We start from the raw sequence: 10,593 nt of genomic DNA, 5'->3' as shown, positions 1-10,593 counted from the left end.
CATTTTTAAACGTATAAATTTTCCTGCATGTAGTTATGATTTTTTCCAGAAGTGCGACAAAATCAAACCTATATAAGTAGGGTATCATTTTAACCGTATGGACCTACATAATAATGATAAGGTGTAATTATGCACTGAGTAGAAACGGAAGCCCCCAAAAGTTACAAAATGGCGTTTTTTTTTTCGATTTTGTCGCACAATGATTTTTTTTTTCCGTTTCGCCGTGCATTTTTGGGTAAAATGACTAATGTCACTGCAAAGTAGAATTGGCAACGCAAAAAACAAGCCATAATATGGATTTTTAGGTGGAAAATTGAAAGGGTTATGATTTTTAAAAGGTAAGGAGGAAGAAACGAAAGTGCAAAAATGGAAAAACCCTGAGTCCTTAAGGGGTTAAAGGAGTTATCCAGGAAAAAACTTTTTTATATATCAACTGGCTCCAGAAAGTTAAACAGGTTTGTAAATTACTTCTATTAAAAAATCTTAATCCTTTCAGTACTTATGAGCTTCTGAAGTTGAGTTGTTCTTTTCTGTCTAGGTGCTCTCTGATGACACGTGTCTCGGGAACTGCCCAGTTTAGAAGAGGTTTGCTATGGGAATTTTCTTCTAAAGTGTGAGGTTCCCGAGACACGTGTCAATAAGTAATTTACAGATCTGTTTAACTTTCTAAAGCCAGTTGATATATAAAAAAATTTTTTACTTGAATAACCCTTTAAATAACTGGTCAGCACAAAGTGAAAATTAGCACACATGTCCATGATATCCTTCTCAGCAATCAGGGGTCACAGCAATCGTGTTTTAAAAAACGGCTGTACAGCTTGGCCACCTGTATCGCTGCTTGCAGCTATATTTTATTTATTTACTTTTTATAATTATGAATGTTTTTTTCATTTCTGCCTTTCTATTTTTGTCTTTCCCATAAAAGAGTGACCTTTCACCACTAATCTGATCGTTTCTATGAAACACTACACTACTGTGCAGTGTATTATGCCTCTCAGCATTATGCTGATAGGCAGTGTATGGTTATTGCTATCATTAGGAGTTTTTATGGAGTTATAACGTTTTTTGGGCATTTTCATATATTTAATTTTCTGTTTTCTTAATTTTACATTTCATACAAAAATCTTTTTTAAGGGATGTTTTTTGTGGAGACAGAGTTTTAGTTTTTTTTAATTATTTTACTAACCTTGTTTTTTTTCTTATTAGTTTTAATTATTCCCATTAAGGGACTTAAAGCAGCCATCTTTCGATAGCTCATATATTAATAGACTGCAGTAGTATGACAGTGTCTTATGCCTCTTGGCATTGTTCTAAAAGACAATGTATGGTTACGGTATTGTAAGGGGTTTTATTGTGGGTTTTCTAATAACATTTTATTCTCTTTTTTTAATATGTTTTTTGAAGGTGTTCTATTTAATTAGTTTATTATCTTTTTCCATTTTTGTTTTTGTTATTTTTATCCCATGTGAGGGCTTTCACCAGTGATCTACTGATCACCCATATAATACATTGCACTAGCATTACAGTGCAGTGTATTATCGCTGTCAGCATTATGTTGACAGCCAATGTTTAATTATTGTGATTGGTTATTTTTTATATTATTTGATTATTTTTAATACCTTTTTCATATTTTTATATATATTTTTGTAGGGGTTGGGTGGGGGTTCATCATTTTAGAAATTGTTTATTTTTAACTTTTTTTTTAGATAGGATCCATGTAGAATATATTGCCATCAATGGAGGCGGCAATGCATCTGTGGAACCTCTGGCAATAGTTATTCCGTCTGGAAATTCCTCAGTTTGAACCTAGCCTTTAATTTTTATAAAGGTTTTTTTTAACAGCAATCTTCAGATCACTTATATGATACACTGCACTAGTATTAAAGAGCAGTGTATTTGCCCTTCAGCATTATGTTATAAGGCTATGTATTATTATGGTTATAGTCTTTGGTTATAATTATATATTGAATAAAAAATGGAAAAAAATAAACAATATTGATTTTTCTTTACTTTGTACAGTTAAGTCCTAAATCTGCAGTCAGTCAGCCCACACTCTAAAGTAAACTTGGAAACTCTGCAGTCAGTTGAGTCTATTCTATTAATTATTGAAAAAGGGGATTCCTTCAAATAAAAAACTGAGAATAAGGAACATAAATGTTCCTAATCTCTGTTCCTGAGATATGCTTGTGTGATATAAAAAGCTGTCCATAAATGATATACTTTTTAACAGCACATATATCTTCATGCATAAGGGAAAAACTATAACATCTCTGCAGGTCTAGATTTAACATCTAGCCTGATTGTTATCAGTAATTAATATAAATATTAATTACCTGTCTCGTGGTTTCTTTCTTCCAGCTGACGAGGGTATATGTCCCGTTCACCTTCTCACTGGGCATCAGTCACCTGTAAAAAGACACAGGTATGATAACATGTTCCTGATACATGCTACAGATGCTAATATACATATCACACCCTAGGGTCAGAACTACTTATCTCAGGAATTATGAAACAGCATAAGAAAAAGGGACACATTGAGATCTAGATAATTTTGTTCCATAAAATAAATTGGATATTTTTTATTTCTTTTTTATAAAATATGTTATCTAAAATTTTTATATCATATACAACAGTTAATCATGTAATGGAAATGTATGCCTTTTAATTTTGAAATGGGGGGGGACGAGTTGAATTATTTTATGAAATGTTTTATGCCTCCCAACAGTATGCTGATAGTATTACTTATTATTTTATCGACCGTTTCTTTTCTTTGTACTTTTTAAACTAATCCTGTAAGAGGGCGTTTACCAGCGATCTTCAGATCGCTAATATAATACACTGCACTGGTATTATAGTGCAGTATATTATGCCTTTCAGCCTTATGCCTTGTGTTGGGTTATCTTTTTTTATATTTTTTGGAAAAAGTTTCATAAAAATGTGAAAATTAACACACATGTTCATGATCACTTTCTGTCCCTCTATTGATCACCAGAATTGGGGGCCATATTGGATTGCGCAATTTTCTGCAAACATAGTTTTCTCTAAAAGAACTGGTCAGAACCGTGCAAAAATTAGCACATATGTTTGTCATTACTTTCTGTACCACAATTGATCACCAGATTTGGCGGACATAATTGATTGCGCAATATCCTGCATGCATAGTTTTTCTGAAATTACTGGTCAGAACAATATGAAAATTAGCACACATGTTCATTATCACTTTATCACATTTGCCTGGTTTGGCCGCCATATTGGATTGCGCAATATTTTGCAAGCATACTTTTCTCTTAAATAACTGGTCAGCACAATGTGAAAATTAGCACACATGACCACAATCACCTTCTCCACCATCAGGGGTCACAGCAGTTGTGTATTATAAACTGTCTGTGCAGCTTGGCCACCTGAATCGCTGCTTGAAGCTTTATTTTATTTTTTTTATTTACTTTTTATAATTATTGTATTTTCATAGAATTTCTGTCTTTCTATTTTTTTCTCTCCCATAACAGAGCAATTTTTCGCCACTGATCTGATCATTTCTATGAAACACTGCACTACTATTGTAGGGCAGTGTATTATGTCTCTCAGCATTATGCTGACAGGCAGTGTATGGTTATGGCTATCATTAGGAGTTTTTTATGGGGTTATAAAGTTTTTTGGGCATTTTTATATATTTATGTTTCTGTTTTCTTAATTGTATATTTGATACAAAAATGGTTTTAAAAGGGATGTTTTTGTGGAGGAGGAGTTTTAGTTTTTTTAAATTATTTTACTAACTTTGTTTTTTTTCTTATTAGTTTTAACTATTCACATTAAGGGACTTAAAGCAGCCATCTTTTGATAGCTCATATATTAATAGACTGCAGTAGTAAGACAGTGTCTTTTGCCTCTTGGCATTGTTCTAAAAGACACTGTATGGTTACGGTATTGTCAGTGGTTTCATTGTGGGGTTTTTTAAACATTTTTTTCACTAATTTAATATGTTTTTTGAGGGTGTCCTGTTTAATTCGCTAATTAACTTTTTAACTTTTTTTTGTTATTTTTATCCCATGAGAGGGCATTCACCACCAGCGATCTACTGATCACCCATATAATACATTGCACTAGTATTACAGTGCAGTGTATTATGGCTGTCAGCATTATGTTGACAGCCAACATGTTCCTGATACATGCTACAGATGCTACTATACATATCACACCCTAGGGCCAGAACTACTTATCTCAGAAATTATGAATCAGTATAAGAAAAAGGGACACATTGAGATCTAGATCATTTTGTTCCATAAAATAAATTGTATATTTTTTATTTCTTTTTTATAAAATATTTTATCTAAAATTTTTATATCATATACAACAGTTAATCATGTAATGAAAATGTACGCCTTTTAATTTTGAAATAGGGGGGGAAGAGTTGAATTATTTAATACATGTTTTATGCCTCCCAACATTATGCTAATGGTATTACTTATTATTTTATCAACCGTTTCTTTTCTTTATACTTTTTAAACTAATCCTGTAAGAGGGCGTTTACCAGCGATCTTCAGATCGCTCATATAATACACTGCACTGGTATTATAGTGAAGTATATTATGCCTTTCAGCCTTATGCTGACTGGCAATGTTTAGTTATGGCTAATGTGAGGGGGGTTTTGGATTATCTTTTTTATATTTTTTGGGTAATTTTTTTCAGAAAAATGTGAAAATGAACACACATGTTCGTGATCACTTCCTATACCACTATTGATCACCAGAATCGGAGGCCATATTGGATTACGCAATTTTCTGCAAACATAGTTTTCTCTAAATGAACTGGTCAGAACTATGCAAAAATTGGCATACATGTTTGTCATCACTTTCTGTACCACAATTGGTCACCAGATTTGGCGGCCATATTTGATTGTGCAATATCCTGCATGCATAGCTTTCTCTAAAATTACTGATCAGAACAATATGAAAATTAGCACATATATTCGTGATCACTTTCTGTACCACTATTGAACACCAGAATTGGAGGCCATATTGGATTGTGCAATTTTCTGCAAACATAGATTTCTGTAAAAGAACTAATGAGAACCGTGCAAAAATTAGCACACATGTTTGTCACCACTTTCTGTACCACAATTGATCACCAGATTTGGTGGACATAATTGATTGCGCAATATCCTGCATGCATAGTTTTTTCTGAAATTACTGGTCAGAATAATACGAAAATTAGCACACATGTTTATTATCACTTTCTCTACCAGATTTGCATGGTTTGGCCGCCATATTGGATTATGCAATATTTTGCAAGCATACTTTTCTCTTAAATAACTGGTCAGCATAATGTGAAAATTAGCACACATGTCCACGATCACCTTCTCCACCATCAGGGGTCACAGCAATCGTGTATTATAAACTGTCTGTGCAGCTTGGCCACATGAATCGCTGCTTGAAGCTTTATTTTATTTTTTTAATTTACTTTTTATAATTATTGTATTTTCATAGAATTTCTTACTTTCTATATTTTTCTTTCCCATAAAAGAGCAATTTTTCACCACTGATCTGATCGCTTCTATGAAACACTGCACTACTATTGTAGTCCAGTGTATTATGTCTCTCAGCATTATGCTGACAGGCAGTGTATGGTTATGGCTACCATTAGGAGCTTTTTATGGGGTTATAAAGTTTTTGGGGCATTTTTATATATTTATTTTTCTGTTTTCTTAATTTTATATTTGATACAAAAATTGTTATAAAAGGGATCTTTTTGTGCAGGCGGAGTTTTAGTTTTTTTTATATTATTTTACTTACCTTGTTTTTTTTCTTATTAGTTTTAACTATTCACAATAAGGGACTTTAAGCAGCCATCTTTTGATAGCTCATATATTAATAGACTGCAGTAGTAAGACAGTGTCTTTTGCCGCTTGGCATTGTTCTAAAAGACAATGTATGGTTACGGTTGTCAGTGGTTTTATTGTGTTTTTCTTTTTTATTTCTCTTTTTTAATATGTTTTTGAGGGTGTTCTGTTTAATTTGTTTATTTACTTTTTAACTTTTTTTGTTAGTTTTATCCCATGAGAGGGCATTCACCAGCGATCTACTGATCACCCATATAATACATTGCACTAGTATTACAGTACAGTGTATTATGGCTGTCAGCATTGCTTAATTATGGCGAAAGTGAGGGGAGGGTTGGGTAATTTTTTATATTTTTGGGGTTATTTTTAATACCTTTTTATATATATATTTTTGTAGGGGTTGGGTGGGGGTTAATTATTTTATAAATTGTTTATTTTTAAGTTTTTAATTTTTTTTTTTTTTAGATAGGATCCATGCAGAATATATTGCCATATATGGGGCGGCAATGCACCTGTGGAACCTCCGGCAATAGTTGTTCCAGCTGGAAATTCCTCTGTTTGATCCTAGCCTTTAATTTTTATAAATGGGATTTTTAACAGAGATCTTCAGATCGCTTACATAATACACTGCCCTAGTATTAAAGTGCAGTTTATTATACCCTTCAGCATTATGTTAAAAGGCTATATATTATTATGGTTATAGTCTTTGGCTATAATTATATATTTGAATAAAACATTTTTTTAATTTTTCTTTATTTAGTACAGTTAAGACCTAAATCTGCAGTCAGCCAGCCCCCTTTCTAAATTAAACTTGTAAACTCTGCAGTCAGTTGAGTCTATTCTATTGATTATTAAAAAAGGGGATTCCTACAAATAAAAAAACAGAATAAGGATCATAAATGTTCCTAATCTCTGTACCTGAGATATGCTTGTGTTATATAAGAAGCTGTCCATAAACGATATACTAATTAGCAACACATATATCTTCATGTATAAGGGAGAGACTATGAAATCTCTGCAGGTCTAGATTTTAAATCTAGCCTGATTGTTATCAGTAATTAATATAAATATTAATTACCTGTCTCGTGGTTCCTTTCTTCAAGCTGACAAGGGTATATGTCCCGTTCACCTTCTCACTAGGCATCAGTCAACTGTAAAAAGACACCGGTATGATAATGTGTTCCTGATACATGGTACAGACGCTACTATATATATCTATATATATATCACACCCTAGGGCCAGAACTACTTATCTCAGGAATTATGAATCAGCATAAGAAAAAGGGACACATTGAGATTTAGATCATTTTGTTCCATAAAATAAATTGTACATTTTTTTATTTCTTTTTTATAAAATATTTTATCTAAAATGTTTATATCATATCTAACAGTTAATTATGTAATGGAAAAGTATGCCTTTTAATGTTGAAATGGGGGGAACGAGTTGAATAATTTTATTAAATGTTTTATGCCTCCCAACATTATACTGATGGTATTACTTATTATTTTATCGACCGTTTCTTTTCTTTGTACTTTTTAAACTAATCCTGTAAGAGGGCGTTTACCAGCGATCTTCAGATGTCTCATATAATACACTGCACTGGTATTATAATGAAGTATATTATGCCTTTCAGCCTTACGCTGACAGGCAATGTTTAGTTATGGTTAATGTGAGGGGGGTTTTGGATTATCTTTTTTATATTTTTTGGGTAATTTTTCAGAAAAATTTGAAAATGAACACACATGTTCGTGATCCCTTCCTGTACCACTATTGATCACCACAATTGGAGGCCATATTGGATTGTGCAATTTTCTGCAAACTTAGTTTTCTCTAAAAGATCTGGTCAGAACTGTGCAAAAATTAGCATACATGTTTGTGATCACTTTCTGTACCACAATTGAGCACCAGATTTGGCGGCCATATTTGATTGCACAATATCCTGCATTCATATTTTTCTCTGAAATTACTGGTCTGAACAATATGAAAATTTGCACACAAGCTCATGATCACTTTCTGTACCACTATTGATCCCCAGAACAGAATTGGGGGCCATATTGGATTGCGCAATATTCTGCAAACAGAGTTTTCTCTAAAAGAACTGGTCAGAACCGTGCAAAAATTAGCACACATTTGTCATCACTTTCTGTACCACAATTGATAACCAGATTTGGTGGACATAATTGATTGCGCAATATCCTGCATGCATAGTTTTTTCTGAAATTACTGCTCAGAACAATATGAAAATTAGCACACACGTTCATTATCACTTTCTTTACCACATTTGCATGGTTTGGCCGCCATATTGGATTATGCAATATTTTGCAAGCATACTTTTCTCTTAAATAACTGGTCAGCACAATGTGAAAATTAGCACACATGTCCATGATCACCTTCTCCACCATCAGGGGTCACAGCAATCGTGTGTTTTAAACCGTCTGTGCAGCTTGGCCACCTGTATCGCTGCTTGCAGCTATATTTTTTCTATTTTATTTACTTTTTATAATTATTGTTTATTTATAGAATTTCTGCCTTTCTATTTCCGTCTTTCCCATAAAAGAGCAACTTTTCACCACTGATCTGATCGCTTCTATGAAACACTGCATTACTTTTGTAGTGCGGTGTATTATGTCTCTCAGCATAATGCTGATAGGCAGCGTATGGTTATGGCTATCATTAGGAGTTTTTTATGGGGTTATAAAGTTTTTATGGCATTTTTATATATTTATTTTTCTGTTTTCTTAAATTTATATTTGATACAAAAATGGTTTTAAAAGGGATGTTTTTGTGGAGGCGGAGTTTTAGTTTTTTTAAATTATTTTACTAACCTTGTTTTTTTTCTTATTAGTTTTAACTATTCACATTAAGGGACTTAAAGCAGCCATCTTTTGATGGCTCATATATTAATAGACTGCAGTAGTGAGAGAGTGTCTTATGTCTCTTGGAATTGTTCTAAAAGACAATGTATGGTTACGGTATTGTCAGTGATTTTATTGTGGGGGTTTTAAAAAACAAAATATAATCTTTTTTAATATGTTTTTGAGGATATTCTGTTTAATTAGTTTATTTACTTTTTAACTTTTTTTGTTATTTTTATCCCATGAGAGGGCATTCACCAGCGATCTACTGATCACCCATATAATACAATGCACTAGTATTACAGTGCAGTGTATTATGGCTGTCAGCATTATGTTGACAGCCACTGCTTAATTATGGCAAAAGTGAGGGGAGGGTTGGGTTATTTTTTATATTTTTGGGGTTATTTTTAATACCTTTTTCATATTTTTATATATATTTTTGTAGGGGTTGGGTGGGGGTTAATTATTTTATAAATTGTTTATTTTTAACTTTTTATTTTTTTAGATAGGATCCATGCAGAATATATTGCCATCTATGGTGCGGCAATGCACCTGTGGAACCTCTGGCAATAGTTATTCCAGCTGGAAATTCCTCAGTTTGATCCTAGCCTTTAATTTTGATCAATGGGACTTTTAACAGAGATCTTCAGATTGCTTACATAATACACTGCACTAGTATTAAAGTGCAGTTTAATATGCCCTTCAGCATTATGTTAAAAGAGTATGTATTTTTGTGGTTATAGTCTTTGGCTATAATTAGATATTTGAATAAAAAAAATGTAAATTTTTCTTTATTTAGTACAGTTAAGACCTACATCTGCAGTCAGTCAGCCCACTTTCTAAAGTAAACTTGTAAACTCTGCAGTCTGTTGAGTCTGTTCTATTGATTATTAAAAAAGGGGATTCCTACAAATGAAAAAACAGAGAATAAGGATCATAAATGCTCCTAATCTCTGTACCTGAGATATGCTTGTGTTATATAAAAAGCTGTCCATAAACGATATACTTATTAGCAACACATATATCTTCATGTATAAGGGAGAGACTATAAAATCTCTGCAGGTCTAGATTTTAAATCTAGCCTGATTGTTATCAGTAATTAATATAAATATTAATTACCTGTCTCGTAGTTCCTTTCTTCAAGCTGACGAGGGTATATGTCCCGTTCACCTTCTCACTGGGCATCAGTCCCCTGTAAAAAGACACAGGTATGATAACATGTTCCTGATACATGCTACAGACGCTACTATATATATCTATATATATCACACCCTAGGGCCAGAACTACTTATCTCAGGAATTATGAATCAGCATAAGAAAAAGGGACACATTGAGATTTAGATCATTTTGTTCCATAAAATAAATTGTACATTTTTTATTTCTTTTTTATAAAATATTTTATCTAAAATGTTTATATCATATCTAACACTTATGGAGATGTATGCCTTTTAATGTTGAAATGGGGGGGACGAGTTGAATAATTGTATTAAATGTTTTATGCCTCCCAACATTATGCTGATGGTATTACTTATTATTTTAGCGACCGTTTCTTTTCTTTGTACTTTTTAAACTAATCCTGTAAGAGGGTGTTTACCAGCGATCTTCAGATGTCTTATATAATACACTGCACTGGTATTATAGTGAAGTATATTATGCCTTTCAGCCTTATGCTGACAGGCAATGTTTAGTTATGGCTAATGTGAGGGGGGTTTTGGATTATCTTTTTTAGATTTTTTGGGTAATTTTTCAGAAAAATCTGAAAATGAACACACATGTTCATGATCACTTCCTGTACCACTATTGATCACCAGAATTGGAGGCCATATTGGATTGCGCAATTTTCTGCAAACTTATTTTCTCAAAAAGAACTGGTCAGAACTGTGCAAAAATTAGCATACATG

At 32.7% G+C, this 10,593-nt stretch overlaps 1 long non-coding RNA gene across 1 annotated transcript in view; it reads right to left on the bottom strand.

The window, feature by feature from the left end:
• Window positions 1-2,337: 2,337 nt before the first annotated feature.
• The window catches only part of LOC130356080 (uncharacterized), a 56,856-nt gene continuing 48,600 nt past the window's right edge, over window positions 2,338-10,593 (bottom strand). Inside the window, exons 7-9 of the long non-coding RNA XR_008888769.1 lie at window positions 9,812-9,884; window positions 6,915-6,987; window positions 2,338-2,406 (exon numbers count right to left, since the gene is read on the bottom strand). This is a non-coding gene — a long non-coding RNA (uncharacterized LOC130356080). The remainder of the gene's footprint in view (window positions 2,407-6,914; window positions 6,988-9,811; window positions 9,885-10,593) is intronic.

The sequence above is a fragment of the Hyla sarda genome, chromosome 2 (assembly GCF_029499605.1).
Source record: "Hyla sarda isolate aHylSar1 chromosome 2, aHylSar1.hap1, whole genome shotgun sequence".
NCBI classification, from domain to species: domain Eukaryota; kingdom Metazoa; phylum Chordata; class Amphibia; order Anura; family Hylidae; genus Hyla; species Hyla sarda.
This window is presented reverse-complemented; position numbering and strand designations above follow the sequence as displayed.